At 45.0% G+C, this 21679-nt stretch overlaps 1 protein-coding gene across 3 annotated transcripts in view; it reads right to left on the bottom strand.

Annotated features, from left to right (window-relative positions):
• gnai2b (guanine nucleotide binding protein (G protein), alpha inhibiting activity polypeptide 2b) overlaps positions 1–21679 on the bottom strand; it is an 86337-nt gene that overhangs the window by 48602 nt on the left and 16056 nt on the right. Inside the window, exon 1 of one of the 3 annotated variants that reach the window (XM_024383079.2) lies at positions 8775–8956. The exons of the other annotated variants lie outside the window; for them this stretch is intronic. The gene's annotated coding sequence lies outside the window, so the exon portion shown is untranslated. Of the gene's footprint in view, positions 1–8774; positions 8957–21679 lie in introns of those variants that run through there. 3 annotated transcript variants of the gene reach the window in all.

The following is a 21679-nucleotide window of genomic DNA, read 5'->3' as shown; positions in this document are numbered from 1 at the left end:
ATTGCACTGGTCATCCCCAAAGCCAACACTTCCTTTGGCCGCTTTTCCTTCCAGTTCTCTGCTGTCAATGACTGGAACGAATTGCAAAAATCACTGAAGCTGGAGCCTTATATCTCCCTTTCTAACTTTAATCATCAGCTGTCAGAGCAGCTTACCGATCACTGTACCTGTACACAGCCAATCTGTAAATAGCCCACCCAACTACCTCATCCCCCATATTATTACTTACCCTCTTGGTATTTTGCATCCCAGTATCTCTACTTGCACATCATCCTCTGCACATATATTACTCCAGTATTAATGCTAAATTGTAATTATTTTCGACTTTGGGGCCTATTTATTGCCTACCTCCCTACATTTGCACACACTGTACATAGATTTTTCAATTTTTCTTCTCTTTTGTGTTATTGACTGTACGTTTGTTTATGTGTAACTCTGTGTTGTTGTTTTTGTTGCACTGCTTTGCTTTACCTTGGCCAGGTTGCAGTTGTAAATGAGAACTTGTTCTCCACTGGCCTACCTGGTTAAATAAAAGGTGAAATAAAAAATAAATAAATACAAATCAGATTATCGCTGCCCCAAATGTGCAATTTGTATGTATTTATATGAGTTGTGTGTTACATAATGGATGAGTGGAGCCCTGGGAAAAGCCATCTGTTTAATAATTACCCTTAAAGGCTTTGAAAATAAAAGATCTGAACAGACCTTTCATTAGATTAGCTGCAGGAACCCATACCTTCTGTCTGCTCTACATGGCCCGGCCAGGTATGCAGAGTTTTAGCGGTGGCATCATGCCAGGTTACAGTGAAGTGGCGGTTTATAACTTACGAAACCATTCCTTCACACTCACGTCTTTCCTGGGAATGTATGGTCAGTACTGTTCACATTGAAGCTGTAACAGCAAGCACATTTCCTAAGAACATTATGGACTAGCCCTCGTGCTCTACCACCTCACTACACACACACGCACATGCACACACATACACACACTCACGCACAAGTACATGCACATTGACACACACACCATCAGCAACAATATATCTTCCGGGGTAAGGGCCTGAAAAGCAAGCCTGCAACGGGGGAAACACGAAAACCTGTAACAATTTGCAGATGGATGGGAGTTCCATGCATTCATGGCTCTGCATAATACTGTACGTTTCCTTGAATTTGTTCTGGACCTGGGGACTGTGACTGTGGAGTAAGTGTGTGTGTGTCAGCGCTGTGTGCAAGTTGACGACGCAAACAAAAAGTGACGCAGTCAGTCTTTCCTCAACTCTTAACCAAGAGAGACCGGCATGCATAGTATTAATATCAGCCCTCTGATTACAATGAAGAGCAAGACATGCTGCTCTGTTCTGGGCCAGATGCAACTTTCTATGCAGCACTTGACTATATGACTGGACAATAATCAAGATAAGATAAAACTAGAGCCTGCAGGACTTGCTTTGTTCAGTGTGGTGTCAAAAAAAGGGGGCACGTGGTAGCAAGTTATAAGGTTGGGAGACTGGGAAACTATCTGGGCTAACTAAAGCCAACTTCATAAAACCGTGTAGTATTACAGAGAAACTTTAAAAAATATATATGTTTACAGGACAAATCTGAGGGGGCACGTGCCCCTGTGCCCCCTATGGGCATGACACCTCTGGTTTCCCTGCATTCACACTCTCTCTCTCCCCATTAATGCCTTGCCCCGTTACTGATTTAACGACGAGATAAAAACAGGGAGAACTACCAAAAGACTGCATCATAACTCTGAGAATACATATTAATGATTCTCATAAGAGATACATCTACTAAAGGTTTGATTTAAACCATCGACTGTCCCATTACTCATTTGTGAGCACCATGGTGACGATGATGTGATAATCAATATAAAGATGATTCCACTTTTTACAGACAACCAACACAGAGGATGTTGATGTTGCAGATGTTAACACAGAATGTTAACACAGAATGTTAACACAGAATGTTAACACAGAAAGAGAGCCCCTCCATATTTGGGTAGTGAACATAAACAGGCTTACAAGGAAGACACACATGTACCACCACACAATATACAGTATGTACTGCAACTGGCCATCAGTTTGACCTTAAAAGTCAAGGATCACGTAAATGGTTACATTTGGTTAAATGTTACTGGGTCACGAGAGGTTCTCAATTGAGGGAAGGCACACCAAGGTACCATACAAATAGGACATGTTGCTCCAAAACCACCGCAGCAACCCGGCTGCAGCTCAGTGAAAAGAACTTGATGTGATACAGGGCTGCAATTCATTATAGTGCTCATAACAGTAGAACATAAAAAAGGATCATATAAACTACAGATGTGTGGAAAAAGGTTTTCACTCTCACTCTGGCCGGTCTCCAGAGATATGCTGCTGTTTGCTCCCTGCTGGGGTGGGGCAAACCAGAGGGAAAGAGGGGAGAGTAAAAGTAACCCAGAGGAAAACCTCCACAAATCAACTATCTGGCAACAAAGCCAACGACAAACCAACCAGTGTTCTAATAATTGTACAGTGAAACTAGACCTGCCACATCAAACAGACATCCCCTCCTCTGTCACAGATCACCACAGCAGGCTGCTTGGCAGTGAGACAGAGACCTATCTCACTCTTTCAGCTCCCCGTCTTTCTCAGACAGCAAGGCAGGTGTGACATCGCCACATTTGCCTAGCAGCTGTCAAATAGTGTTAAGCCACCACCCCCCTTTTGCCCTTAGAACAGCCTCAATTCCTCAGTGCATGGACTCTACAAGATGTAGAGATGTCGAAAACATTCCACAGGGATGCTGGCCCATGTTGACTCTAATGCTTCCCACAGTTGTGTCAAGTTGGCTGAATGTCCTATAGGTGCAGACCATTCTTGAAACCCACAGGAAACTGTTGAGTGTGAAAAAGCCAGCAGCGTTGCAGTTCTTGACACAAACCAGTGCGCCTGGTACTTACTACCCTGTTCAAAGGCGCTTAAATCTTTTGTCTTGCCCATTCACCCACTGAATGACACACATACACAATCCATGTCTCAATCGTCTCAGGCTTAAAAATCATTTTTTAATCCGTCTCCTCCCCTTCATCTACACTGTCTGAAGTTGAGTGACATCAATAAGAAGTCATAGCTTTCACCTGGATTCAGCTGGTCAGTCTATGTCTTGGAAAAAGCAGGTGTCCTTAATGTTATGTACATTCAGTGTAAACTTCTGTTGAGGTATTCATGAATACGGTGTATAAAAAGTCAATTCATCTATGCTGTAACTTCTCATTCACATCGGCATAGCATTGAAACGCCCTCGACATTTAGTGACACCATCCCGCTGGTCCTGTAAAACCAAGGCTGGAACATTTTTGACATTCATGTTGCTGAATAAAGACGCAATAAGAAAAAAAACGCCTGTCATTGCTGAGCTGACCAGTTTCAGAGCCTAGTGTTAACTTGAAAACATTGCAAAGTTCCTACTTACAGTAAAACAGTAACACCCCAGACATGTCATATGTCTTGGGTTGTTTGAATGACAAACCAAATGTTCAATACCGCATGAGAGCTGCAGGAAAACGTTGAATGAGTAAGACTAGCATGATTCCTATGAAGAGAGACCATATGACTGTTGATGTTTTTGGATGTGTGTGAAGCCAAGTGAGCGGTAGTTCATCATTAGTAGTGGGAATGGACAGTTATTGTATGGTGCTCTGATTTCACTACCCTGCCAAGAATTGGCTCTGCGATGCCAAATGCCAGATCACAGGATGCTGGTGAGGGGAGGATAATAATAATAATGACTGGAATTAAGTGAATGGAATGGTATCAAACAAAACAAAACCCTGTGTTTGATGTGTCAATACCATTACTACGAGCCCGACCTCGACCTCCCCAACTAAGGTGCCACCAGCCACCTGTGCACTAGATTTGAGGAAACACTAAACAGGAACACAACGACCCACATCACTTCATGAATAATGGATTATTGTTGTAAATACTTTACAGAGTGATTACATGGCTGTGGGACTGGTTGCTTGTAAAGTGCCTTCCACTCAAAGGCAGGCTCTGTTCATGAAGGCCCGCTGTAGCAGACTAACAAGGAACAGACACAGCATCTCTGCTTTGTGTGTCTGCTTCAGTTTCAATGGAAACTGACCCAGGGTAATGGCAATGGCGAGAGTAAGTGAGAGATCAAGACTAAGATAGACATTAGAATCGATCATCTCATTAGCCACTGGTGAATATTGTTTGGTGTGTGTCCAGGCTGATAATAGGGGGAAGCCTTTGTTTAAAGGTCACAACCAGGACAACCTGAACTCATAGTTTAATTTCGGAATTTGCCGTCCATCAATTCCACGTGGTTACAGGGTTAATTCCGCGTGGATACAGGGTTAATTCTGCGTGGTTACAGGGTTAATTCCGCATGGTTACAGGGTTAACGCCCGAAATCTACAGCTCTTTTTTTGTGACCAGCCTGACCAGGAAGCCAATTCAAAGTGACATTTAAGGATGCAGATGAAAGCAGAGCATCTAAAAGGAAATGATATGAGTCCACTAGAAAGCGTTGGTTCATTGTCATGTGAGGCTGTGTATTCAAAACTAGATCTGATGGCCACTTTTTAAACACATCTCTGTAACACAGCATGTCATCCACCTCCCTCAATTTACACCTGATGCTGTATTCAGTAAGATAAATGAGCTGAGGCTGGCTGTGCTACGTATGTGCTGGCTGCTATCCTGTGGAGCTACTATTGATGTGATCAGGTCAGGAAGGAAAGGCCAGGGATGGATGGAGCCAGGGATGGGGCCTGGCTTTCTCCTCAGCTGACCCTGCTACTCACAACAGCACCAGCAGCCCAGAAACACAGCTACAACAGGTAGCCATGGATACCAGCACAACCACCCATCCTTTCTAATAATGCCAGAGGAGAGGACATTAACACACTCTTGTATAGTACACATAGGAATAATCGCTCAAAACACACAAATACACATCGTGATGATTATAGTTCCGCTTTGTACTCTAAAATTCAAATAGACAACGAGAAATGAGCAGAATATGGCTCAAGCTCACTTTGGGATACACACTGCTCATGTACACACATGTGGTCGCGCACACGAACACACATGGAAATGGTCGCGCACACGAACACACACGGAAATGGTCGCGCACACGAACACACACGGAAATGGTCGCGCACACGAACACACATGGAAATGGTCGCGCACACGAACACACATGGAAATGGTCGCGCACACGAACACACATGGAAATGGTCGCGCACACGAACACACATGGAAATGGTCGCGCACACGAACACACATGGAAATGGTCGCGCACACGAACACACATGGAAATGGTCGCGCACACGAACACACATGGAAATGGTCGCGCACACGAACACACATGGAAATGGTCGCGCACACGAACACACATGGAAATGGTCGCGCACACGAACACACATGGAAATGGTCGCGCACACGAACACACGTTGGAGGGCGAGAATGGAAATGGCTCTATGCTAATGACTCAAGTGTTTCTGCAATCGATGACAGCTCAATAACAAACCTTGTGCTTCAAATCAAAGTTTATTTGTCACGTGCCCCCCCGAATACAACAGTGTACAACAGTGAAATGCTTACTTACAGGCTCTAACCAATAGTGCAAAAAAGGTATTAGGTGAACAATAGGTAAGTAAAGAAATAAAAACAACAATAAAAAAGACAGTGACAAACAGTAGCGAGGCTATATACAGTAGCGAGGCTATATACAGTAGCGAGGCTATATACAGTAGCGAGGCTATAAAAGTAGTGACGCTACATACAGACACCGGTTAGTCAGGCTGATTGAGGTAGTATGTACATGTAGATATGGTTAAAGTGACTATGCATATATGATGAACAGAGAGTAGCAGTAGCGTAAAAGAGGGGTTGGTGGGTGGTGGGTCGGACACAATGCAGATAGCCCGGTTGGCCAATGTGCGGGAGCACTGGTTGGTCGGCCCAATTGAGGTAGTATGTACATGAGTGTATAGTTATAGTGACTATGCATATATTATAAACAGAGAGTAGCAGCAGTGTAAAAATAGGGGTTGCGGGGGGGGCAGCTTAGCCCCAGAGATGTACTGGGCCGTACGCACTACCCTCTGTAGTGCCTTGCGGTCAGAGGCCGAGCAATTGCCGTACCAGGCAGTGATGCAACCAGTCATGATGCTCTCGATGTTGCAGCTGTAGGACCTTTTGAGGATCTCAGGACTCATGCCAAATCTTTTTAGTTTCCTGAGGGGGAATAGGCTTTGTCATGCCCTCTTCACAACTGTCTCTGTGTGTTTGGACCATTCTAGTTTGTTGTTGATGTGGACACCAAGGAACTTGAAGCTCTCAACCTGTTCCACTACAGTCCTTTCGATGAGAATGGGGCCGTGCTCCTTTTCTTGTAGTGCACAATCATCTCCTTAGTCTTGGTTACGTTGAGGGATAGGTTGTTATTCTGGCACCACCCGGCCAAGACTCCCTATCGGCCAGACTCCCTATCTGCCAAAACATTACCTGAAAGCAAAAGCATTGACTAAATTAGAGCCAATTTATGCTTGATCCGAAAATGTGGTCGGAAGGCGTTGAATGGATGGTATGAAGCAACTGGGGAGCCTCTGGAGGCACACAAGAGGCCAAACTGAGCTCCGTACCGCTGTCCGTGTCCTGATTCATGTCTTCTTGTCTCCCAGCGTCTGTCCTTACAGAATGCTGACACCACAATTTGAAGCATCAGGGAGTTTTTGTTTTTGTTGCTCCCGAAGGAACCGGGGGTGTCTCATCTGGCTCGTCGGACTTCCACGCCTTAGCTGGCTCGTCGGGCTTCCACGCCTTAGCTTGCTCGTCGGGCTTCCACGCCTTAGCTGGCTCGAGAGGTTTCCTTACCTTGGTTGGCTCAGCAGGCTCCTATCCCATGTCATGCCTCAGCCGGCTCGTCGGGCTCCCACGCCTCTGCCGGCTCGTCCGACTCCCATGTCTTGGCCGGCCCATCAGCCTCTCCTAGGTGTGATGCCGGGTGGCACCCCTATAGGAGGAGGCTACTTTCACGCCTGCTCCCGCTCCCAGGCGCTTGAGGGAGCTAGGCTGCCCATCATTACATTACACACACCTGTCATCCTCGTTACGTGCACCAGCGCGTCTTTGGACTGGACTCCATTACTTTGTTGATTGCCCCTTCTATATCTGTCTGTTCCTCAGTTTGTTCCCTGTGTCAGCATTATTGTAGTTCTGTTTCCCCTGTCCAGACGCTGTCCGTGTTCCATTTCATGTCCTTTGTTTATTAAATGTTCACTTCCTGCACTTGCTTCTCGTCTCCCAGCGCCTGTCCTTACAACATGTCATATTATAGCATGAAAACATTAAATAGATCAGGAGCCAAAAATTAATTATTATTTAGGCATTATTTCAATTATTTCAAGGCTATAGCCTCCAAAGAAATACCTTGTGAGGCATTTACGAGTGTGAGACTAGGCTGGCAGGGATATAAAGCGCTCAGCATTTTAACAACATTTCATTCTATTAAATAATTATGCGCAATTTATAGACTATATAGGCTGTGACTAACTTAAATACAGATTCAATTAAAAATTCCTTATTAGTGCCTTTGAACTCATGCGATGGTGCCTGCCTGGTGAGCAGGCCAGCAGCGGAAAATATCCTCTCCCCGCTTGCAGAGCCACTGGGGATGCTAAACACACTTCAGGCTACTCTTGCCAGGCTGCACAGAGATGTAGAGTTGATTTTTCTTTTCTATAGGTAGGCCTAAAAGGTTTTTAGGCAAAATAACCCAATCAAAACAGAAAGTTCCTTGAAAGTGGATTTTTTTTTTTAAGTGTATTTTCAGTTAAGAACAAATTGTTATTTACAATGACGGCCTACCCCAGCCAAACCCTAACCTGGACAACGCTGGGCAAATTGTTATTTACAATGACGGCCTACCCCAGCCAAACCCTAACCTGGACAACGCTGGGCAAATTGTTATTTACAATGACGGCCTACCCCAGCCAAACCCTAACCTGGACAACGCTGGGCAAATTGTGCACCGCCCTATGGGACTCCCAATCACTGCCAGATGTGATACAGCCTGGATTCAAACCAGGGACGGTAGTGATGCCTCTTGCACTGAGATACAGTGCCTTAGACTGCTGTGCCACTCGGGAGCTGAAATCAATCACAGCCTATAATAGAAAAAAAATATTTATAAATACTTTCCTACAATGACACACTTAGTTTGCTACCCACTTTGTTCCTTTCTGTTAGCATGTGCACGTAGTATCACCGCACTCCCTCTTGCTCTTGGTCATCATCTTTGTAAGTCACTTTGATTTTGCACTTGTGTGTTTTATCAGTTTCTTTATGAAAATATTTTGCGATTTCCATGACAGTAGCTAAAGCAAGGGGATTTAGCAGCACACTAGTAGACTACAAATGCATGAGCTCGTGAAGTGAGCTCTGCTGGAGCGAAATTGGAGCGGACTGGAGCGAAGCGGACGAGAAGGCTAACGCTCTAGCCTTTGGGAATCTCGCTCTGAGCTCCAGTCAAATTGGGAACGCTCCGTTCCTCGCTCTGCTCCAACTCAACTCTGCTCGCATACTCTGCACCAGTGGTTTGTTATTTTGATGGTGTGGAATAACATCATCTACTAGAGAGCTACTACTACGTGAAGACACCATAACACCAGCTCTAAAGAAAGCTCATGAGGTCAAATTAAGTAATAAGAAAACCTACAAAACAAGCAAAAGCACACCGACAATAATGCTTATTTTTACCTGCAGGGGGTGTGAAATGGTGACAGGAGCAACAGTTGGACACTGTGCCCAGGACCGTCAGAATAAATCCTCTCAAACAGTCAGCGCGTTCCTCTCTACAAATCTATTAGGCATGGTTCTCTGGCCCGGATGTGTCTGTCAGCTTTGTTTGCCTGTATTCAGCACCACGCTTCTGAACCAAGCCTCTGCAAATAGTCTAAATCAAACAAGTCAAGCTTTATTTATACAGCACATTTCAGACATGAAATGCAATGCAATGTGTTTCACAAAAGAAAAAAAACAAGAAAAAAAAACAATGGAAATAAAAGCTGAAATATTTACTATACAACAAACATAAGCAAAGAATGACATAAACTAAAGTGAAGACTGACGAGAACCACAGGCGTGGGCCATCAGTGACAATTACCCACGATTCAGCACTCATCAGGAGCCTGTCAGAAAGGTCAGGGCTACAGAGATGAAAGGGGAAGCACACCAGGCCTCCATACCAGGCCTGCGGTACTCAGCTATAACCATCTATCTTCTGAATCATAGGCAGCAGGTCTACTGACAGTATTCTATTGATAACATACAGAAAGCACCAGCCAATTGATATTCTTATCATCTTAAACTATGTTACAAAGTGTTACTAAAGATAGTGTTACATCAAGTCTGAAGTACATGGTGATGGCAATCTATAGACTATTCACTTGTTTAGGTAGTGGCTTGAGGGGATGTACTGAAGCTGTGCCACACAAGGGTAGGCAACAACAGATCCGCCACGCTGACCATCTACATGGGGGTGCCTCAGAGGCGTGTGCTTAGTCCCCTCCTCCACTCCCTGTTCACCCACAACTGTGTTGCCGTGTCCAACACCATAATCAAGTTTGCTGATGACACGACGGTGGTAGGATTGATCACCGACGACAATGTGGCAGCCTATAGGGAGGTCAGAGACCTGGCAGTGTGGTGCGAGGACAAAAACCTCTCCCTCAACATCAGCAAGACAAAGGACCTGATCGTGGACTACAGGAAACGGATTGGGGCTGTAGTGGAGCGGGTCGAGAGATTCAAGTTCCTTGATGTCCATATCACTAAGGAATTAACATGGTCCACACACACCCACACAGTTGTGAAGAGGCCACAACAGCACCTCTTCCCCCTCAGGAGGCTGAAAATATTTGGCATGGGTCCTCAGATCCTCAAAAAGTTAGAAAGCTGCACCATAATGTGGACTTGGTCTTTTACCAAATAGGGCTATCTTTGGTATACCAACCCTACCTTGTCACAACACAACTGATTGGCTCAAACACATTAAGAAGGAAAGAAATTCCATAAATGAACTTTTAATTGAAATGCAAGGCTGTAATGTAACAAAATGTGGAAAAAGTCTAGGGGTTTTCTGAATGCACTGTATATCACAGTGGCAATGCATATGAACTAACAGGTTATAGAGCAAACAACACAATTATCACAACACCGAGTAAGATGCCGCCGGAGAGGAAGGCAGACATGTCCCCAACCTATTGTGTTCTGTTGTTCAATTATTTGCGTTGTTGTTACTTATTGTTTTACTTATTTTGTACATAATGTTGCTGCTACGGTTTCTTATGACCGAAAATAACTTCTAGACATCAAGACTGTGATTACTCACCACAGACTGGCAGAATCCTTTTTTCCTTTCACGACCCTGACGAGCCCGACGCAAAGGATATACTGCGTTCTTGGGAACAGGCCCAGATCCCCGCAATTTGCATGAAGAGGAGGCAGAGAAAAGGGGCCAATAGGCGGGCTGCCTTCGGAGAATTTGTAGGCGATCGAATAAACCCCTACTTCCCTCCATTCTGCTAGCAAACGTACAATCTTTGGAGAAGACAATTTACGAGCTACGCAAAGGATTAAACTACCAATGGGACATTAAAAACCTGTAACATCTTATGCTTCACGGAGTCATGGCTGAACAACGACACTATCAACATACAGCTGGCTGGTTACACGCTATACCCGGAGGACATAACAGCAGCGTCTAGTAAGACAAGGGGCGGTGGACTATGTATTTTTGTAAATATCAGTTGGTGCACGATATCTAAGGAAGGCTCAAGTTATTGCTCACCTGAGGTAGAGTATCTCATGAAAGCTGTAGACCACACTATCTACCTAGAGAGTTGCATCTGTATCTTTTGTAGCTGTTTATATACCATCACATTCAGAGGCTGGAACTAAGACATTAATAAATGAGCTGTATTCCGCCATAAGCAAACAAGAAAATGCTCACACAGAGGTGGCGCTCCTAGTAGACCGGGACTTTAATGCAGGGAAACTTAAATCCATTTTACCAAATCTCTATCAGCATGTTAAATTAGAAACAAGAGGTGAAAAACTCTGTACCTCCTATACTCCACACGCAGAGAAGCATACAAAGCTCTCCCTCGCCCTCCATTTGGCAAATCTGACCATAATTCCATTCTCCAGATTCGTGCTTACAAGCAAAAAATTAAAGCCGGGAACCACCAGTGACTAGATCAATAAAAAAGTGGTCAGATGAAGCAGATGCTAAGCTACAGGACTGTTTTGCAAACACAGACTGGAATATGTTCCGGGATTCCTCAGATGGCATTGAGGAGTACACCACATCAGTCATTGGCTTCAACAATAAGTGCGATGATGACGTCGTCCCCACAGTGACCGTACGTACATACCCCAACCAAAAGCCATGGATTACAGGCAGCATCCGCACTGAGCTAAAGGCTAGAGCTGCCGCTTTCAAGGAGGAGGACTCTAACCCGGAAGCTTATAAGAAATCCCGCTATGCCCTCCGACTAACCATCAAACAGGCAAAGCGTAAATACAGGACTAAGCTTGATTAATCATACTACACCGGCTCTGACGCTCGCCGGATGTGGCAGGGCTTGCAAACCATTACAGACTAAAAAAGGGAAGCACAGCCGAGAACTGCCCAGTGACACAAGCCTACCAGACGAGCTAAACTACATCTTTGCTCGCTTTGAGGTAAATAACACTGAATCATGCATGAGAGCACTAGCTGTTCCGGAAGACTGTGTGATCACGCTCTCCACAGCCAATGTCAGTAAGACCTTTAAACAGGTCAACATTCACAAGGCCACAGGACCAGACGGATTACCAGGACGTGTACTGCGAGTATCCGCTGACCAACTCGCAAGTGTCTTCACTGACATTTTCTCCCTCTCCCTGTCCGAGTCTGTAATACCAAAATGTTTTCAGCAGACCACCATAGCGCTTGTGCCCAAGAACATTAAGATAACCTGCCTAAATGACTACCGACCCATATCACTCACTTCTGTAGCCATGAAGTGCTTTGAAAGGCTGGTCATGGCTCACATCAAGACCATTATCCCAGAAACCCTAGACTCACTCCAATTTGCATACCGCCCCAACAGATCCACAGATGATGCAATCTCTATTTCACTCTACACTGCCCTTTCCCACCTGGACAAAAGGAACACCTATGTGAGAATGCTATTCATTGACTACAGCTCAGCGTTCAACACAATAGTGCCCTCAAAGCTCATCAATAAGCTAAGGACCCTGGGACTAAACACCTCCCTCTGCAACTGGATCCTGGACTTCCTGAAGGGCTGTCCCCAGGTGGTAAGGGTAGTTAACAATACATCCACCACACTGATCCTCAACACAGGGGCCCCTCAGGGGGGTGTGTTCAGTCCCATCCTAGACTCCGTGTTCACTCATGAATGCATGGCCAGGTACAACTCCAACACCATCATTAAATTTGCCGATGACACAACAGTTGTAGGCCTGATCACCTACAACGACGAGAAAGCCTATAGTAAGGAGGTCAGAGGTCACAACAACCTCTCTCTCAATGTGATTAAGACAAAGGAGATGATTGTGGACTACAGGAAAAAGAGAACCGAGCCCGCTCCCATTCTCATCGACGGGGCTGTAGTGGAGCAGGTCCAGAGTTTCAAGTTCCTTGGTGTCCACATCACCAACAAACTAACATGGTCCAAGCACACAGAGACCGTCATGAAGAGGGCACAACAAAACCTATTCCCCCTCAGGAAAAGATTTGGCTTGGGTCCTCAGAGCCTCAAAGGTTTCTACAGCTGCACCATCGAGAGCATCCTGACTAGTTGCATCACTGCCTGGTACGGCAACTGCTCGGCCTCCGGCCACAAGGCACTACAGAGGGTAGAGCGAACGGCCCAGTACATCACTGGGGCCAAGCTTCCTGCCATCCAGGACCTCTATACCAGACGGTGTCAGAGGAAGGCCCTAAAAATTGTCAAAGACTCCAGCCACCCTAGTCATAGACTGTTCTCTCTGATACCGCACGGCAAGCGGTATCGGAGCGTCAAGTCTAGGTCCAAGAGGCAGCTTATACAGCTTATACCCCCAAGCCATAAGTCGCCTGAACATCTAATCAAGTGGCTACCCAGACTATTTGCATTGCCCCATCCCCCTCTTTACACCGCTGCTACTCTCTGTTGTTGTCATATATAGTCACTTCAATAACTCTACCTACATGTACATACTACCTCAACTAACTGGTGTCCCCTCACATTGACTCTGTACCAGTACCCCCCTGTATATAGTCTCGCTATTGTTGTTTTACTGCAACACATCTCATATTGAAATGTACTTCCACCATTTAATTACTTGTTACTTTTATCTCTTATTCTTGTCCATATTTTTTTTAAACTGTATTGTTGGTTGGGGGCTCTTAAGTAAGCATTTCACTGTAAGGTGTAAACTTTGATTTGACATAAGTTGTAATATGGCTTTTTCCCCTGGCTTGGCATTTTCAGTAATTTTATCCACGCACCACTACTGTTTCCAGTGTTCCAGCTGTCAAATCCACAAACATCGCACAGCATTATACCTAAAGCGGACTTTGCCATTGGCTGCACAGAGATGCATTACTGACTCTCTCTCTCTCTCCCTCTCTCCCTCTCTCCCTCCCTCCCTCCCCCAATGCAAATGTACATCTGAGCAGATGGCCATGTGTATTCCTGCTTAGTGGCTCCACTCAGGAAAATGTTTAACAACCCTGGGCTTTCAGGGTTGTCAAGAGCTGTGTCCAACAACACCATTCGCAAGGGTGTGATTAAACCCACTATAAGCCACTTTAAACACGCCTGACAAGAAACCTTTGCTTTTGTCTCCAACATAAATCTTCTTCTGTCTCAAAATTAAAGAAGATATTTCATATTTTAATCAAGCGGCTCCTTCAAGAAGTTAATAATGTGGCGGTGAAGCCTTGTTAATGAGATCCTGTGCTACCATCCACAGCTAGGCTGGCAGTGAGACGTGCTGGCGTCTGGGCTATCATCTTATTAATTCAATATTATTTCAGATTCGGCTCAGCCACATCATTACTCTATAGTGGAGTGAGTGTGTGTGTTCCTCTGTGTCTCCTCAGGTCATAGACTCTGAACTACAACAGAGTTGCCTATGCCTGACACACAATGAGCTTGAGAGGTCATGATGAGACAGCATAATGACAGGGACTGACTGACTACTGAAGTCAAACACTGGCTGATGATGGTAATCACTCTCTCTAAACCGGTACTTTCCAGTTTGAAGAGAGAGAGAAATTAAGAGTAAAATAACAAGAAGGCATTATTCTGGATCTGGAGTAATGAAATGGTTGGGGGGGTAGTGTGGAATTAACCACTGACTTGTGATGACACCACAGCTGAATCTTTCATCAAATCTGCTATGGGTTAATGTATGGTCACACAAAGACTTTGGTCATTGCTGTTACAAGCAAAAAGCAGTAGCATAGCCTATGGTGTTCTTAGACGGCATCACATGATTCTACAGTCATGTTAGAGCCTTCAGGGCAATACTGACCAACATAGGGTTTGGGGAAAATAAAGAATATATATTAAACAATATATTTAAAATAATAATAGACAAGTAAAACACACAATAATAAAAGTTATAATAAATACACAATAAGTAATGATATCTTGGCTACATGTGGTACAAGTACCAAGTGGATGTGCAGGGGTACGAGGTAATTAAGGTAGATATGTACATGACAGATAATAAACAGTAGCAGTATCATATTGGATGACTCAAAAAAGTTAGTGCAAAAAGGGTCAATGCAGATAGTCCGGGTAGGTATTTGGTGAACTATTTAACAAACTATTTAGGAGTCTTATGGCATGGCGGCAGATGCTGTTCAGGGTGCTGTTGGTTCCAGATGTGGTGGCTGGAGTCTTTGACAATTTTTAGGGCCTTGTACAGTGATGTACTGGGCCATACACACTACCCTCTGTATCCTTGTGGATGCCAAGCAGTTGCCATACAGTTTAGGCTCCTCAGAGGAGGAAGGGGAGGACCATCCTCCTCAGTGAATTTAATACAAATACAAATTGTAAAACATTGAAAAATATATCCTTTTTAGATAAGACATGTACACCAACTAGGAATAAGTGACATATATATATGCACGTCACCAAATAATTTAATAAAACACACTGTTTTGCAATGAAGGTCTAGAGTAGCCTCAACAGTAGGGTAACACCATGGTGTAGCCGGAGGACAGCTAGCTTCGGTCCTCCTCTTGGTACATTGACTTCAGTACAAACCCTAGGAGGCTCTTGGTTCTCACCCCCTTCCATAGGCTTACATAGTAATTATGACAACTTCCAGAGGAGGTCCTCCAACCTTGCAGAGCTCTTGCAGAATGAACTGACTGTTGTCCACCCAATCAAAGGATCAGAGAATGAATATAGTACTGAAAGGATAAGTTTTCAAAAAATTAAGAAGCAGGAGAGAGATTGTTATTTTTTAAAACTTTCAGTTTCACTTACTTAGCCAGCAAATGCAGCAGGCTATTTTAGTTACTCTAACACCCAGCTCAAACAGAGGGATGCTATGTTTGCTAGCTGGCTATGACTATCCAACACAACACTGGAGCTCTTCCAAGTTAAGGTAAGCTTTTGGTTTTTAGGAATTTATTGCCACCGTGACCAGCCGTGGAACTGCTTACTGCCAATACAGTGTAACCTTACTGCATGATTGTAGTGGGTTTACTAACACATTAGTTCTATTAGCTATGTTGACTAGGACGTTACTTTAGCTAATATGGGGAAAACGATGTAGGCTGTGTGTAGTGGTTATGACATGGTTTGGCTTGGAAAGTTTTTTTTCACCTGGTCACATACAGCTGATGTGTTGTGCATTGTAGTCCACAAACAAAGGGAAAAAGTGAGAGGAGGAGAGTGCATAGAGGTGAGAAGTAATACAACGTGGCTGCCTTGATTGTGAACTGTGTTTATGCGTGATCAGGGGTGTATTCATTCTGCCGATTCTGTTGAAAAACGTTTCTTAAACGGAAGCAAACGAAACGGCAATACAAATACCACAATTTGTCCATTAGAAACTCTCGTTTGCAACTATTGGAATAATGATTACACCCTAGACAAGCTAGATGCAGGCAAGGTGCAGGCAAGGTGGTATTGAATGTGCCACTGTCTGTCCATGTGTCACTGTCTGTCATCTCAAATGTTTCTCTCAACCTGTGCACCTACGGTGTAAACTTGAACTAGACACATCGATGGCCCTGAACAAACTTTATTTGACTCTTTGCCAACTGGAAACCATATATCCTGAGGCTGCATTCATTGTAGCTGGGGATTTTAACAAGGCTAATCTGAAAACAAGACTCCCTAAATTGTATCAGCATATCGATTGCTCAACCAGGGCTGGTTAAAACCTTGGATCATTGCTATTCTAACTTCCGCGACGCATATAAGGCCCTCCCCCGCCCTCCTTTGGGAAAAGCTGACAACGACTCAATTTTGTTGCTTCCTACCTACAGACAGAAACTAAAACAAGAAGCTCCCGCACTCAGGTCTGTTCAACGCTGGTCCGACCAATCTGATTCCAAGCTTCAAGACTGCTTCGATCACGCGGACTGGGATATGTTCCGCATTGCGTCCAACAACAACATTGACGAATACGCTGATTCGGTGAGCGAGTTCATTAGAAAGTGCATTGATGATGTTGTTCCCAAAGCAACGATTAAAACTTTCCCAAACCAGAAACCGTGGATTGATGGCAGCATTCGCGTGAAACTGAAAGCGCGAACCACTGCTTTTAACCAGGGAAAGGTGACCTGAAACATGACCGAATACAAACAGTGTAGCTATTCCCTCCGCAAGGCAATCAAACAAGCTAAGCGTTGGTATAGAGACAAAGTAGAGTCACAATTCAACGGCTCAGACACAAGAGGTATGTGGCAGGGTCTACAGTTAATCACGGATTACAAAAAGAAAACCAGCCCCGTCACGGACCAGGATGTCTTGCTCCCAGGCAGACTAAATAACTTTTTTGCCCGCTTTGAGGACAATACAGTGCCACTGACACGGCCCGCTACCAAAACCTGCGGACTCTCCCTCACTGCAGCCGACGTGAGGAAAACATTTAAACGTGTTAACCCTCGCAAGGCTGCAGGCCCAGACGGCCGCGTCCTCAGAGCATGCGCAGACCAGCTGGCTGGTGTGTTGACGGACATATTCAATCAATCCTTATCCCAGTCTGCTGTTCCCACATGCTTCAAGAGGGCCACCATTGTCCCTGTTCCCAAGAAAGCTAAGGTAACTGAGCTAAACGACTATCGCCCCGTAGCACTCACTTCCGTCATCATGAAGTGCTTTCAGAGACTAATCAAGGACCATATCACCTCCACCCTACCTGACACCCTAGACCCACTCCAATTTGCTTACCGCCCAAATAGGTCCACAGACGATGCAATCTCAACCACACTGCACACTGCCCTAACCCATCTGGACAAGAGGAATACCTATGTGAGAATGCTGTTCATCGACTACAGCTCAGCATTTAACACCATAGTACCCTCCAAACTCGTCATCAAGCTCGAGACCCTGGGTCTCGACCCCGCCCTGTGCAACTGGGTACTGGACTTCCTGACGGGCCGCCCCCAGGTGGTGAGGGTAGGTAACAATATCTCCACCCCGCCGATCCTCAACACTGGGGCTCCACAAGGGTGCGTTCTGAGCCCTCTCCTGTACTCCTTGTTCACCCATGACTGCGTGGCCATGCACGCCTCCAACTCAATCATCAAGTTTGTGGACGACACTACAGTGGTAGGCTTGATTACCAACAACGACGAGACGGCCTACAGGAAGGAGGTGAGGGCCCTCGGAGTGTGGTGTCAGGAAAATAACCTCACACTCAACGTCAACAAAACAAAGGAGATGATTGTGGACTTCAGGAAACAGCAGAGGGAGCACCCCCCTATCCACATCGATGGGACAGTAGTGGAGAGGGTAGTAAGTTTTAAGTTCCTTGGCGTACACATCACGGACAAACTGAATTGGTCCACCCACACAGACAGCGTCGTGAAGAAGGCGCAGCAGTGCCTCTTCAACCTCAGGAGGCTGAAAATATTTGGCTTGTCACCAAAAGCACTCACAAACTTCTACAGATGCACAATCGAGAGCATCCTGTCGGGCTGTATCACCACCTGGTACGGCAAATGCTCCGTCCACAACCGTAAGGCTCTCCAGAGGGTAGTGAGGTCTGCACAACACATCACCGGGGGCAAACTACCTGCCCTCCAGGACACCTACACCACCTGATGTCACAGGAAGGCCATAAAGATCATCAAGGACAACAACCACCCGAGCCACTGCCTGTTCACCCCGCTATCATCCAGAAGGCGAGGTCAGTACAGGTGCATCAAAGCAGAGACCGAGAGACTGAAAAACAGCTTATATCTCAAGGCCATCAGACTGTTAAACAGCCACCACTAACATTGAGTGGCTGCTGCCAACACACTGACTCAACTCCAGCCACTTTAATAATGGGAATTGATGGAAATTTATGTAAAATATATCACTAGCCACTTTAAGCAATGCTACTTAATTTAATGTTTACATGCCCTACATTACTCATCTCATATGTATATGTATATACTGTACCCTATATCATCTACTGCATCTTATGTAATACATTTATCACTAGCCACTTTAAACTATGCCACTTTGTTTACATACCCTACATTACTCATCTCATATGTATATACTGTACTCGATACCGTCTACTGCATCTTGCCTATGCCGTTCTGTACCATCGCTCATTCATATATCTTTATGTACATATTCTTTATCCCTTTACACTTGTGTGTATAAGGTAGTAGTTTTGGAATTGTTAGGTTAGATTACTCGTTGGTTATTACTGCATTGTCGGAACTAGAAGCACAAGCATTTCGCTACACTCGCATTAACATCTGCTAATCATGTGTATGTGACAAATACATTTGATTTGATTTGATGTAGTAGCCTAAAAACCTATCGCTGTCACATTGAACTAGGTGAATGGAATATGACTGACAGTCATCCAACATGCTGGAATAGAAATAAGACCATGCTCATGAAAGGAAAATGTGCCTCCCTCATCATAAACAGCACTGACCGCCACTGTTGCCTTACCAAGCGTTGATGCAGCCAGTCAAGATGCTCTCAATGGTTCAGCTGTACTACTTTTTGAGAAACTTTGAGTTGACCTCTAACCATTTCTGAGCAGGCACTTCAAAAGGCCATCCTGCAGAGCCTAATTTAAGCCCTCCCACGAATAGTCTTTCCTCCCCAGCAGGGGTTGGCTCAGGGAGATGATGTAATTACTCCTCCAGCCCTGTTACCAGGGCAGCAGGGGGTGGTTGTTTGTTGGAGGTATTCCTAGAGTCACATTACTATGAGATATGTTTGCTATGGGGGAAGTACACTTCAATATGAGATGTGTTGGCTATGGGGGAAGTACACTTCAATATGAGATGTGTTGGCTATGGTGGAAGTACACTTCAATATGAGATATGTTGGCTATGGGGGAAGTACACTTCAATATGAGATGTGTTGGCTATGGGGGAAGTACACTTCAATATGAGATGTGTTGGCTATGGGGGAAGTACACTTCAATATGAGATGTGTTGGCTATGGTGGAAGTACACTTCAATATGAGGTGTGTTGGCTATGGGGGAAGTACACTTCAATATGAGGTGTGTTGGCTATGGTGGAAGTACACTTCAATATGAGGTGTGTTGGCTATGGTGGAAGTACACTTCAATATGAGGTGTGTTGGCTATGGGGGAAGTACACTTCAATATGAGGTGTGTTGGCTATGGGGGAAGTACACTTCATTCCCCAGGAAACATGGCAAGAAGAATATTATGTCCCATCACATGCACGAGACAAACAATGGAACAGGGAAACCCATATCTGATGCCTCTGGAAAGGGGTATTCCCAATGCCATCCAATGTCCATATCTGACCAGAGACACCCAGAGAAATTCTCGGTATCCCGCTCTACATCGCCCACAGAGAAGTCAGAGCATGTCTCTCTCTACCCTGACTCATGAAAAATACATTGTGGAAGATAGACATTTTCAAACCCTGCTCCTTTTTTGCCTTTATCCAGGGCACTTGCATAAATTAATGACGACCGAATAAATCACAGTGTGGGGGCCAAGCTGCATTTCAATAAGATACTGTCTCTTCTTGTTCCTCTCTCTTGCTAACTCACACTGTCTCAGGTGACCTGTTTGTGGATCGTTTGGTCAGCATGGTTTGAGTAGGCCCAAACTCCTGGGCTTAAACTAGACCTTAGGGTACAGGCAGGGTATACAGTGGTGGTCAGGTGGAATACAGTGATGGAATACATTGGTGGAATACAGTGTGTACCGTATGGCCCTACATCCAAGCATCTATCTTTCTGCACCAATCACAAGGTCCATATACAAGTCTACCTACAAGTGGGCTGAAGCCTGGCGATATTCATTCATTCACACCTACACGTAGCAGTAAGGAGGAAGTGCTAGTATAGGCGCATGTGGTGCTGCTGAAGTCGTCTGGAGATGACATGCTGTTTCAGAAGAGATCGGAAAATATCTGATAATGGCATGCAAGGGTTTGTGTAGTTGTGTGTGTTGTTGTAATGTGTGACACACACACACAATGAATGAGAAGAAAGCACAGTAGGCTACGAGCCCGTGTTCTATCTGAGCATTTTAATGCCACAGAGACACAATGATAACTGGTGTGGCCACCCATATCATTACTAGTCAGACAGTCTAACGTTGGCCGTAGAAGCTGAAGGGGCACTGAGTTTGAGAGAAAACCTAAGGGGATGATGAGGTTGTGTTACGCAACGGTTAGTACTAAAATAGTCATTAATACTTACTCCTAATGTTTACTGCCACCCTCTTCCCCACAATCACCCTCACTTCACACCCACATACAGGCAATGTCATACAGGCAATGAAACACACACTGGGTGGACTGGTCTGGCCTCTAACCCCCAGGCCAACAGCAGCAGATGTTAATAAATGGTGGCTTGTAACACTGAGGAGAAACTCCCCAGCTCCACAATACGGCCAACGTTAGACATGCCTATCGGAATCTATCTAGTCATTTATTAACCAATCCTTATGCCTCTAAATGTGCTCCGTGAGTATGGAACAGCAGCGTCGTTCAACTATTGAAGTTAGCGAAACGGAAGCACAGAGGTCAATTGGTTTCATGAGGTGGTCTGTGTTATGTTATACGGTAAGTTAGATACATATCTGGGAGGAAAGTTCATAAAAGCAAGTATCTGTCAGAGAAATGGAGTCATACAGGTTCATGACAACTAGTAAGTGTGTCAGTGCAGTGAGATGGGGCTATCACCTGTTTAAGCTAGGCAGGCTCGGAGCGATGGCTCTCCTTTGTCCTTGAGCTCAGCCACCCAGCAAGAGAGCTGCGGGACCTGAGTCACATTTCAGATGGACAGACAGACTTATTGACACTACAGACTCAAAGTCACACTCCTCTGAATGCCTTATTCCCTTTCTGTAGTCCTTCTGTCTGAGGGAACACGATGTACTGTATATGTGGTCAACTGTAAGTTTATTCTTG

Source organism: Oncorhynchus tshawytscha, linkage group LG02, assembly GCF_018296145.1.
Source record: "Oncorhynchus tshawytscha isolate Ot180627B linkage group LG02, Otsh_v2.0, whole genome shotgun sequence".
Taxonomy (NCBI): domain Eukaryota; kingdom Metazoa; phylum Chordata; class Actinopteri; order Salmoniformes; family Salmonidae; genus Oncorhynchus; species Oncorhynchus tshawytscha.
Note: the sequence above shows the minus strand (reverse complement) of the source record. Positions and strands in the feature narration are given on the sequence as shown.